This window comes from Aulonocara stuartgranti (assembly GCF_965226115.1).
Source record: "Aulonocara stuartgranti genome assembly, chromosome: 1".
In the NCBI taxonomy this organism is placed as follows: Eukaryota; Metazoa; Chordata; class Actinopteri; order Cichliformes; family Cichlidae; genus Aulonocara; species Aulonocara stuartgranti.
The window spans coordinates 21,140,332-21,153,263 of NC_138939.1; the positions used below are offsets into that span (position 1 = coordinate 21,140,332).

The 12,932-nt window shown below is 40.8% G+C and overlaps 2 long non-coding RNA genes across 2 annotated transcripts in view; both read left to right on the forward strand.

Annotated features, from left to right (window-relative positions):
- LOC309691102 overlaps positions 1-12,932 on the forward strand; it is a 248,062-nt gene that overhangs the window by 27,621 nt on the left and 207,509 nt on the right. The gene's annotated exons all lie outside the window — the stretch shown is intronic.
- On the forward strand, positions 2,535-6,147 carry LOC309691317. The gene is made up of 3 exons (XR_014271953.1): positions 2,535-2,663; positions 3,922-3,975; positions 5,891-6,147. It is a non-coding gene; the product is annotated as an uncharacterized lncRNA (long non-coding RNA).

The following is a 12,932-nucleotide window of genomic DNA, read 5'->3' on the forward strand; positions in this document are numbered from 1 at the left end:
GTGATCTGAAACAAGTGTGACTAATATGCAAAAAATAAGCAAGGAATGTCTTTGCATCAGGTAGGGGGTGAAGTTTTTGTATGGTGATGGCATCATGCTTGAGATTACAGTATTACACTTTGGTTTACATGCTCTTCACAAGGCTTATGGACATACGCTAAAAGCATTTTTAAAATGCAACAATAACTTTATTAATCTCTTGTGGTGGATTAGGAGGAGCGATGTTTGAATGAGAGATGATGATATGAAGTAGCAGTGAAATAACAGGGTTTGTATTTCATCTTCATTGTTGATTATTTAAATTTGAAAATTATTTCAGAGATAGACAACAGAGCTAATATATGAAGAAGCTGCTCTTTCACCCTTTTCTTGCTTCGCAGCAAATTGCATATTACTGTTATAATGATTAGTTATTTGCTTTTGAGCACAGTGGATTTACTGCATCAATGATCAATGGGGTGTTTAGATATCACTTTACTCAGGCTGGCTCACCATGGTAACAGACGCTACATGTTTAACCTGCTTTCAGGCGGGTTAATTTTAGAGTGGTAGATTAAACTTGTTGGAAACAAGGGAGTCACCCTCTCAACAGATGGACGAATTCATGCAATGAGAATTTTAAGCCGCTGCACTAAAAATATTTGAAAAAATAAAATAAACCTGCAAAGACTTGCCAGGGAAGTTTTCATACACACATCCACAGCTCTTCTTGTATGCTTGTGCAAATGTGTAGTCGTAGCATTGCAGAAGAAATCCCTCCACTCTACACCACATACAGCCTAACTGTATGCTACCTGTGCAGCGCCAGAAAATAAAGTTAGTGATATACTTGCATTTATACCACACTTTCTACAGGGAGTGCAGAATTATTAGGCAAGTTGTATTTTTGAGGAATAATTTTATTATTGGACAACAACCATGTTCTCAATGAACCCAAAAAACTCATTAATATCAAAGCTGAATGTTTTTGGAAGTAGTTTTTAATTTGTTTTTAGTTTTAGCTATTTTAGGGGGATATCTGTGTGTGCAGGTGACTATTACTGTGCAGAATTATTAGGCAACTTAACAAGAAACAAATATATACCCATTTCAATTATTTATTTTTACCAGTGAAACCAATATAACATCTCCACATTCACAAATATACATTTCTGACATTCAAAAACAAAACAAAAACAAATCAGCGACCAATATAGCCACCTTTCTTTGCAAGGACACTCAAAAGCCTGCCATCCATGGATTCTGTCAGTGTTTTGATCTGTTCACCATCAACATTGCGTGCAGCAGCAACCACAGCCTCCCAGACACTGTTCAGAGAGGTGTACTGTTTTCCCTCCTTGTAAATCTCACATTTGATGATGGACCACAGGTTCTCAATGGGGTTCGGATCAGGTGAACAAGGTGGCCATGTCATTAGTTTTTCTTCTTTTATACCCTTTCTTGCCAGCCACGCTGTGGAGTACTTGGACGCGTGTGATGGAGCATTGTCCTGCATGAAAATCATGTTTTTCTTGAAGGATGCAGACTTCTTCCTGTACCACTGCTTGAAGAAGGTGTCTTCCAGAAACTGGCAGTAGGACTGGGAGTTGAGCTTGACTCCATCCTCAACCCGAAAAGGCCCCACAAGCTCATCTTTGATGATACCAGCCCAAACCAGTACTCCACCTCCACCTTGCTGGCGTCTGAGTCGGACTGGAGCTCTCTGCCCTTTACCAATCCAGCCACGGGCCCATCCATCTGGCCCATCAAGACTCACTCTCATTTCATCAGTCCATAAAACCTTAGAAAAACCAGTCTTGAGACATTTCTTGGCCCAGTCTTGACGTTTCAGCTTGTGTGTCTTGTTCAGTGGTGGTCGTCTTTCAGCCTTTCTTACCTTGGCCATGTCTCTGAGTATTGCACACCTTGTGCTTTTGGGCACTCCAGTGATGTTGCAGCTCTGAAATATGGCCAAACTGGTGGCAAGTGGCATCTTGGCAGCTGCACGCTTGACTTTTCTCAGTTCATGGGCAGTTATTTTGCACCTTGGTTTTTGCGACCCTGTTGACTATTTTGAATGAAACGCTTGATTGTTTGATGATCACGCTTCAGAAGCTTTGCAATTTTGAGACTGCTGCATCCCTCTGCAAGATATCTCACTATTTTTGACTTTTCTGAGCCCGTCAAGTCCTTCTTTTGACCCATTTTGCCAAAGGAAAGGACGTTGCCTAATAATTATGCACACCTGATATAGGGTGTTGATGTCATTAGACCACACCCCTTCTCATTACAGAGATGCACATCACCTAATATACTTAATTGGTAGTAGGCTTTCGAGCCTATACAGCTTGGAGTAAGACAACATGCATGAAGAGGATGATGTGGACAAAATACTCATTTGCCTAATAATTCTGCACTCCCTGTAGTCTTACTGACCACTCAAAGCACTTTAAACTACAAGCTACATTTTAACCATACATTCATGCAGTCCTTTATTCTATGCACTAGCAGGCACTTTATCTGCTTTACATCCACAGCCTGTTTAGAATCACCAATTCACCTATCATCCATGACTTGGACTGTGGGAGGGAGCTGGAGTACCAGGAGGAAACCCACGCAAGCACAGGGAGAACATGCAAACTGCACACAAAAAGGTCAACCGGCAACATATCCTTCATAAAAAGGTGGAGTACCCACTATGATTTCATCCTCTGGGTTTTACCTCTTTCGAAGCCTCAGTTGTGAAACTAGAGAAACTGAGAACACCGCATGCTCGCGTGTTAGTGACTTTTGAATGACTCAAAGTAGCAGAACCGGAAGCATACTTTGTATTACAATCTATTTATTCTAAATTAGATCACATTCTACACAGTCCAATGCAGTCCTGTGAAAAACACCATTACTGCTTCCACAGAAATTAAGAGGATAACCAATAGCAGGCTGTCTGGAGCATTGAGATGTGTGTTAAATAATGCCAAAAATCTTCCATGAAGCGCACATCCCAACAACCCAAGAGCTACATCTCAGACTCTACAGGCCTCAGTTAGCGTGCTAAGTGATAAAGTTCATGACAGTACAATTAGAACAAGTACAGGTTGTTTGGACTTGCCAGGAAAAAGACTCTTCTCTCTAAAAAGAACATGATCGCACAGCTGTCAAAGGTTTACAAACTTGTAACCATAAGACTTCTGGAGTAGTGTCCTTTGGATAGATGAGGTCGATATAGAAATATCTGGCCACAAACACACCACACTAGCTGTTACGCACGGAGGTGATGGAGTGACGATTTTGGACCCTTTTTGGGCACTTGCATATATTGAGTCAACCGTGATCTCCTTTTTATAACAAAGTATTCCAGAGGTTATTATTCTATTTATTTATTATTCTAGAGCCTATTTTATTTCAGGCAGACCCTTGAATTTATGCATTTACAGTTACAACTCTTATTATACTTATTTTATAAAATAATAAAACAATTTCCAGTTATCAGCCTTTGAGAAAGAAACCTCCAAATTGAAGCCTTTTTGATCATGTAATAAAATTTCTATAACTTTATTGCATATTCTAGGTTTATATTTCAATTCAATAATGTTATTTCTGTACCGATGTCAGGTTATGTCAACAGTACCATCCCGTCTCACTTTATATATGGCTTTTCTCCTCTGCTGATGTGGCTCATGATTGGATAAGAAAGCTACTATTAATCCAGTTAATCAGTGCTCAAAAAAGCAATGTTAGAATGACAACACAGCTGCACATGCTACGGTATATCTCCTCCAAACCACATCATAGCTTCTAATGTGTCAGGTTTGTGGCGCAGCAATTTCACAACCAAATAGCTCGCAGGAGAGATAAGAGTTTCATTACTGCACGAACAAATCAAAGGAAACAAGCAGCCTCATTCATAAAACAGATTTCAATATTTCACCTGTTTTAATTTAGGTGTTCAACAAAGCAACAGAGAGATGGAAGACGGAGTAAGAAATAATGGAGAAGGTGGGTATAAGTACACAAAGACAGCAGCACTCCAAAGGATATTGCTTTTAGTTATTCTAGTTGTGTGCTAAAGCCTGCTCTCTGTTTTGTGCAATTTTGAAAAATAAAATCTAATCAAAACAACAATGCAAGAATAAAAGAGCTGCCCTAAGGCTCAGTCTTACACTTCAGCCGAAAACAATATATTTCTAAGTAATTTTAGCTTTGAAGCCAACCACAGTGGCCTAAGCTAAATTCATATCTAAAGTTAACTCTTCGCACTTTTCAAGGCCACAGAAGAACGAAGAGAATAATGGAGCATTGCTTGTTTTTGTCAGGTTTTATGAGCTTATTCCTCTGTGTGCCAACTCACCAGGCGCTATTAAATTATTTCTGCTTAATTTAACAGCATGACAAAAATCAGCGTTGGAATATTTGTGCGGGGTGGACGTGAAAAAAAAGAAACACCTGTAGTTTGGGGGGAATATAAACAGTTCCAGATAACATTTTAGGCTCATAATGTAATGTTTTGTTTAACGCTTTGTCAACAAGAGGCACCGATTCAACTGCATGCTTATTTTAAAATTTGTAGTGTTGTTGAGCCAAAGTGCACAATATTGCACAGGCGTGTTATTACTATCAAACCCTTGCGCTGTATAATGGCCGTCCACAACAACAGCTGCCGTGTGTTTCAGTTACCTATTAAGCCATGGCCTCGAACACACATAATCATCTGATGTAACAAGGCCAAAACAACTAAATTTTATTTTCGAAGTGTGCCTGCTCTTTTTCCGCTCATCATTCAGCCTTGTATGGGACACAAAAGACACAAAGCGCCAAGAACTGCCAAGAGAGTCTGCACTGACAGGGTTTAATAGATGAAAATAAGGGACCGAGGAAAACTGCCTCCGGTATTATCGCAAAAAAAAGATCATTGTTTCATGTCAAGGGCCGCACAGAGTGGCTCACTACAAGAAGGCCCGGTTTCAGATGTTAAGTAAAGCAGATGCTCTACTCCAAGACGGTAGCTCGAGTGCGTGCGTGTATATATGCTCACTGGCTCCTTTTCGCAGAACTGTCTTAATTCTTTGTCGCAGGGATGCAACAAGGTGCCGGAAACATTCCTTTGAGATTCTGATCCATATTGACATGATAGCATCACACAGATGCTGCAGATTTGTCAGCTGCACGTCAATGGTGTAAACCTACCATTCCACCACACCCTCAAGGTGCTGTAATGGACTCATACCTGGTGATGATGGAGGGAATTTGAGTACAGTGAACTCACTCCCATGTTGAAGAAGCCAGTGTGATTTGATCTGAGCTTTGTGACAACGGTCGTTATATTGCTGGAAGCTGCCATCAGAAGATGTGTACAGCGTGGACATAAAAGTATGGACATGGTCAGCAACGATATTGACAAAGGTGTTGCTTAAATAATCCCCAGTTTACACCAAGGAGATATCACTCACACCATTACACCGCTACCATCTCAAGGAAGGAAGCATCCATGCTTTCATGCTGTTTATGCCAAGTTCTGACCCTACCATCCAAACATCACAGCAGAAATAAAGACTCATTTGAGCAGGCAACACTTTTCCGATCTTCTATTGTCCACATTTGGTCTGTATGAATTGTAGCCCCAGTTTCCTGTTCATTGACAACTGGAGTGGCACCCAGCAAGGTCTTCTGCTGCTGCAGCCCAACTACTTTAAGGTTGGATGTGTTGTGCATTAACAGATACTCTTCTGCGTACCTTGCGTGTAACAAGAAGTTATTTCAGTAACTGTCTGCTTCCTGCCATCTTGAAGCAGTCTGGTCATTTTTGTTCTGACCTCTGGTATTGTTATGCACACAGTGTGCTGGCACATCTATTATCCCCCTATTATCTTTTTGTCATCCTCATTAACCTCTCTCTCCTCCGATTTATTCCCAGCACTGATTGGCTGCAGAAGGGTTACTGGCATGTGCATGAAAAGAAGAGAAGTTGGAGCATGGAGGTTGATGGTTCGTGACTTGGTCCCTCTCTGATCCTTCCTCATCTCCATCAGCATCGGCATTATCCCTCTGTTACTTTTTCAGACCATTATCTGTAAACTCTAGAGATAATTGTGTAGGAAAATCTCAGTAGATCAGCAGTTTGTGAAACACTCAGATCAGCCTGTCTGGCAGCAACAATCATGTTTCACTCAAAGCCACTTAAAACACCTTTCTTCCTCATTCTGATGCTCAGTTTGAACTTCAGGAGGTCGTCTTGACCATGTGTAAATCCATGTGATTGGCTAATTAGATATCTGCATTAAGCAACAGTTAAACAGGTCTATCTAACACACTGGCACACGAATACTATTACAATTAAGTTACTAATGCTATTTTCTAATATTACTAAAGTTACTAATGTTACAGCTAAAGCATGATTTAACATACGGAATATAACATATTTGCCAATCAAAGTGCCATAACTGATATTTATGACAACATGTAAACACGGTGGCACTGTGCAGAGGCTTCCATGTAGTGATGAACCTAATATTTCAACCAGGAGGTAAACAGGACCAAGAGCTAAAAACCACAAAAAAATTATTCAGTTTGCTGAGAAATTAAAAATTATAAGGTGATCCGTCAGTGTACTGTATAAAGAGACGACAGTCTTGGTTTAATTAAAAAAAAAAAAGATTAAGAAGAAAGGGAAGGGGAGCTTTGGCTGTCCAAACCCGACTCTTTAATTTAGTACAAACTGTACATGAAAAAAACACATTTGTAAACAGAGGTGTGTGAAAAGCAATTCACACTCCTGCTCTTTTTTTTTTTTAGGTCTCTGGAGCACACTAATTGAACTAATGCTAACAGACATGAATGGTATATAACAATACACCGATTTGGTGTTTAGTGTTTGCTCTGAATATGCATTTACTGCTCTTTCATTTGTGGAAAATGGCATTTTGCGTCCTAAAGCATCAGATGACCAAGTTTAATCACTACATAAAAATCACCACACTGATCAGTCCTGTTGGTAGCGTCCTGAGGTAAAGTCTGTTGGCTGGCACGGCCTTTGTTTGCAAGGTTTGGATGTATGCATTTTGCTCACTGTACTGGCCAGTATGTTTATTTCTGATTCCATCCCTGGTTTGACGTTTTCTCGTTAGAATTTTCTATTTGAGATGACACCTGGAATTAGTTTACGGTGCATTACAGTGCAATGGCGCCATCAAAAGAGCACAAATACTACTAATGTGGCTTACGTCGACGTTCAGTGCAAAAGACAGTGCAGATGGAGCTCCGCTTTCTGCAGGGCTTTTCTTTGATCTAGTTAGTCTCTGAGCCATTAATAGACCCATCACTATGGAAAAAGAGGGAAATTATTACACATTTCAATAAAAGTAATTGGTCCTTATGCAGACAAAAACAGCCACACATTTGCTGTCACTATGTATACGAACGTGAATGTAATTACCTCACTCGTGCAGTCTCTCTCCCCCTCTCTCTCCTGCACTCTCGGATGATTACATTTTCTGCCTGTGTTATCTGCAGGGAAAGTGTGCCGCCGTGCTGATTAACAAATAGCTGTGATGAACCTCACAATGTCCAGTTAAGTCCAGTTTGATATGCTGTGTTTGTGCAGAGAGCTGAGGTGTTCTGGAAACAGAAAAACTAGTAATCAAGGGATATATTTTTTACAGCAAGAGGTCCAGGTTTTGCTATTATATTTTACGTTTTATGCCACGTTTCCTTTGCAGTATAGTTTAATGCTGAACATCCAACCTCACATCATTTCAACATTAGGATCAACCAGCACGGCTGCATGTGTAGCAGGCTGTCCAGAGCTGCACAGTGTGACTCTTATAACATAATTAGTCCATCTCTCTAGGAGGGTTTTGGAAGCTTTACCTATATGCCAAAGTAAAGTGCAGTCACTTTGATGATAAAAGGGATAAAAAGGCAGCGATAAGGTGGAATGTTGAGCAGAGTGAGGCTGGTGTGAGCCAGCCAGCGGAGGTCTAATTGGATGAAGGAACCCTGTTGCATGAGGCGTTCTTCCCCGAGAGTGCAAAGACATTATGAAAACCTCCCACACTGCTTTCAGCTGATTCAATTAATTTATTTTTCTGTTAAACTGATGGAAATATTGCCTCTTTTCCAATAAATGTCTGACAGCTTTAGCGCTGTGACATGGCTTGAAGTCCTTAGCTCTAAGGGATTAATTGTGAATGCGTTTTCCTCCCGTCACCAGTCCTGCCCTCAACCTGATCCCAAAAGGGCGTCTGGAAATCAGGCCAGTCTCCATGGCAGGCCAGTTCAGGCTCACCACATGGTCAAGATCTCATTCAGCGTTATAATTCCCTTCTTCCATGTTTGGTGCTGTGGCTTTTGTTTTGACTGGGCTGAGAGTGATCCTTAACTGATCGCCATGCCTCAGTGCGGCTGAGGAAAAACATTGGTTCAAACAATAGGCAGAGGATCAGAGAGGTGGGAGAGTGAATAATGTGTCAGGTGCTCTGAATGAATTAAAGTGCAGTGCAGGGCTGTGGAAATACCTCTGTGTGAGGCCCTAATCAGCTGCAAACAAGGGAGTGAGAGAAGAGGGGAAAAAAAGCTTTCATTCCTGTAACTAATCATTTGCGGTTTCCCAATGCAGTCAGCCAACGCCAAAGGCAGAGACTAATAAACTGGGAGGCTGTGTAGATTTATAAATGATTAATTAAGGGGCCTCTCATGGGAACTACAGCAGCTATAAGCAAAAATATTAATTAGTTGAGATGAGACTTAAACTAACAGGAAAACATTCCAGCCATGTTGGAAAGCGTAGGGTGGGGGCAGCTTGTTTGACTCTGGGCTGACAAAAAGGGCCCCTACTGCTGCGCCACTGTGAGGTGAGGGAGGGGGGCTGTTTTGAATTTGGCTGGAGGATAATGAAGAGTTACATAGAGTGTCAGACAGAGACACACAGGTCCTTAGTATTGAGTTGTAAGGAGAGATGACTGAGTGACTGAGAGGGTTAGGATTGGGTCTGAAATGAGTTCTCAACTGCCTCAAGTACCCCTACCCCTCACACACACACACACACACACACACACACACACACACACAGCCACATTACCATCTCTGGTTGCCTCTCTTCATGCCTGCCCTTCAGGGAGGTCTCTAAAGCCTCTCTTCTCTACTTCTTTTCATGAATGTCAAGATGCTGAGTTTAAAGTCTGGTAGATTAAATGGGACACGTTTAGTTTATTCTGCGTCTAATGGCCTAGGTAACTTAGTAATTTCATGCAAAGGATCTCAATGTCACAGTGCTTGCCAGCTTCCAGAAAAGAGTCCTGTTATTTCCTGTCCCTGGGAATGCATCCACTGGTTCACCATTTTCCATTACTGCACCATCATCCAGGTAATGGAGAGATAGTGAAGTTAGCAACAGGACTTCATGGCTATTCATAGTTTTCACGTGATGTTACATCATTATAGGAGCATCCCCTGGAGGGCAAAACAAATGCACTCTTCCACTGTTTAGCAAAAATGCCAAAAACAGTTGTTTAATCGGATTCATTAATGACTCGACTCTCAGTGTTCTTACAGCTGCTAGCAAACTGTAGCGAATGGCACAGCATGCAATTGCACTTTTGGGAGGCACAGTGATGGAGTGGTTAGAACTGTAAGCAAAGCAGGAAGAAGTTTCCTGGTTTGAGTCTCCTGGTTGGATGGGACCTCTGTGTGTGGGCTGCATGTCCTCATGGTGCCCCTCTGTGATTATGGTTGATTTATACTTCTGCTGTGAATCTTTGTGGAGCCTACGATGTAACCTATGCAAGCGGCTGACCCTGTTGCCACCCATCTTGTTTTTTGTTTGGTGAATTATTTGTTAATTACCTTGTCATGTATGGTGTTATTTTTGTGCCACTATTCTGAGCGCACGTAAAAAAAATTTGAGCACACATAAATTTTTTTTGCAGGTGCAAGTGTTGTATTTTGAGGAGAAATTTATTTTGAGCGACGAAAAGCTGAATTTGAGTGAACAAAATTCATTTCTGCGTGCAAAAAATGTATTTCAGTGTTTGCTATTATCCACATACACACACAATAGCAGCCCCTGTCGCTCAGTTTTTGCATTTGCGCTTCCTCGCAACGTGTTGCTCGCGCTCTCAACATTTCTGCCCGTGCGCGCTCAACTCTTTCTCTACACCGTTATATTTGTGCCACAAAACCAGCCAATCACAGACTTGGATGCAAAAAAATCTGATTGACTGGTCTGGACTCCAGTCAGCTAGAAATGATGAAATGCAATATCCCAGAATCCATTTCGTCTAAAACTCAAACGAGGCAGTGGCAGAGGAACACAGAGTGGCGGAGTTTAAAATATTACTCTTTCTGGGTCACAAAATAAACTTTTAAGATATTTTCATGCGTGAATGTTGCTGTGTAAACTTCAAATACCTGCTCGATTCATCAAGACATCACATATTTGCATAACTGCTCTAACGTTTTCGGAGATGCCTGTTACCCACCAGCATAGCTGGACTGGCCATTGGGCATCCCGGACATTTGCCCAGTGGGCCGATGATGATTTTTTCATTTTTATGTTTGTTTGTTTTTGTAATGGTATAAACAATGAAAGGTGGTGGATTAGCCAATTGGTCATGATCAACTCTGGGCTGGACCAATTACAATACATCCGTATTGAGAGGAAAAGGAACGCGATTCGTTCTGGACTTCAGGGAGAATGAAAAAAAAGACACAAAGCTGGAGTTATTCTGTCTTTACGTTGCACAGCTGCCTCTTCTCCCCTCATTCTCTCTCCCTCCCTCCCCTGTTGCTACGTCAATCATGAAACTGATCAATGATCAGCTGATCGTCTCTCTTGTTTATTTATCTCCCACTTTGCGCCAGAAACAGGAAACCAGCGGATGTTGCGCTAAACAACAACAGCAGCACGTTCAAGCTTGATCAGCTGTTGTTAGAATTTATTTAAAATTAATTTCTAGTATCAGCTGATGTTTGCTGGAGCCACAGCTGTATAAGCTGCTGCTCATGATACCTCTCAAGTTTTTCTACTTCTTTCTCTCATGTCTAATAGTCTCATGATTTTTATTCATTATGTTGAAGCAAGTGATGACTGATGAGTATTATTCCTTATATTGCTGCCATGATTATTTTAACCCTTTAAAGCCAAATGTATATTTGATACATGTGTTTTACATCATCAGTAGGATTGTTTTTTCGCCCCCGCAGGAATGAAACAAACTGCACAGGACATTTTTAAGCAATAAATTACAAAAAATGCAGGATGTAGCAAATATGATACAAATTGGATATATACGAATTAATATTAACATTTTTTTCGGACCATAAGGCACACCGGGGCGCACCATCGATGAACGGGTGTGTTTTCATGCATAAGGTGCACCGGATTATAAGGCGTATTAAGCAGAACAAAACAGTCAGATAAATCAAACTTTACTCAACTCATTCTTCTTGCTTCCTCCACTTCAGTACCATTGATTTATTAATGTTAAATTCTCTCGCAGCTGCTCTATTCCCATGTTGTTGCAGTATATTAATCACTAACCTCGTATTGTGGGTGGATTATCTCAGTCGTTCTCCTGACTGAAGTTTGGTCCATTCACAGCATCCTGCCATGCGATTGCATTTGTCCCTGACCATTGGGAACCCTCACGTTAACTTTTATTATTGAATCCAAACTGATTCCAAAATGGAAGCTGGTTCCACAGAAGAGGGGCCTTCAAGCTGAAGGCTCTGCCTCCCATTTAAATACTCTAGGAACCACAAGTAAGCCCAAGTCTGAGAGCAAAGAGCTCTAATGCGGTGATACGGTACTATAAAGTCATTAAGATAAGATGGGGCTTGATTATTCAAGACCTTGTATCTGAGGAGCAGGATTTTTAATTTGAATCTGGATTTAACAAAGAGCCAGTGAAGAGAAGCCGATACAGGAGAAATATGCTCTCTCTGTCACTGTAAGTACTCTTTCTGCACCAGTTTGGATCAACTGAAGGCTTTTCAGGGAGTTTTTGGGACATCATGATGATAGTAGTAGAAGTAGTCCAGACTAGAAGTAATAAATGCATGAACTAGTTTTTCAGCATCAATCTGAGACAGGATGTTTCTAATTTTGGAGATATTGTGCAAATTGAAGAAAGCAGTCCAACAAATTAGTTTAATATGTGCATTGAAGTACATATTCTGGTCAAAAACGGCTCCAAGATTCCTCACAGCGTTACTGGAGACTGAGGTAATGCCATCCAGAGTAGGAATCTGGTTAGAAACCGCATGACTAAGATTATTAGAGCCGAGTACAATAACGGCAGTTTTATCTACATTTAGAAGCAGAAAGTTTGAGGTCATCCAGGTCTTTATGTCTTTAAGACATTCCTGCAGTTTAACTAAGTGGTGTGTGTTATCAGGCTTCAGGGATAGATAAAGTTGGGTGCCATCTGCATAGCAGTGAAAATGTATGCTATGCCTTCTAATGATACTGCCTAAACAAAGCATGTATAATGTAAACTGGTCCTTGCACTGACCCCCGTGGAACTCCATAATTAACCTTAGTGTGTGAAGAAGACTCTGCATTTATATGAACAAAGTGGAGTCTATTAGTTAGATATGATTCAAACCACTGCAGTGCAGCACCTTTAGTACCTACAGCATCCTCTAATCACTGTAATAAAATGTTATGGTCAACAGTATCAAACGCTGCACTGAGGTCTAGCAGGACAAGCACATAAGAAGACCTTCACTAAAACTGTTTCTGTACTGTGATGACCCTGAAACATAACTGAAAATTTAAATAAAACATGCAGATGATCAGTTAGCTGTTTTACAACTACTGTTTCAAGAATGTTTGAGATAAAATGAAAGTTATAGGCCTATACTATATATTAACTATCTAGTTACAGTATATTAACTAAATTAACTATATCACCTACGACGGCTGGGCCAAGTGAGGCAACGGTTTAAATGAGATGATT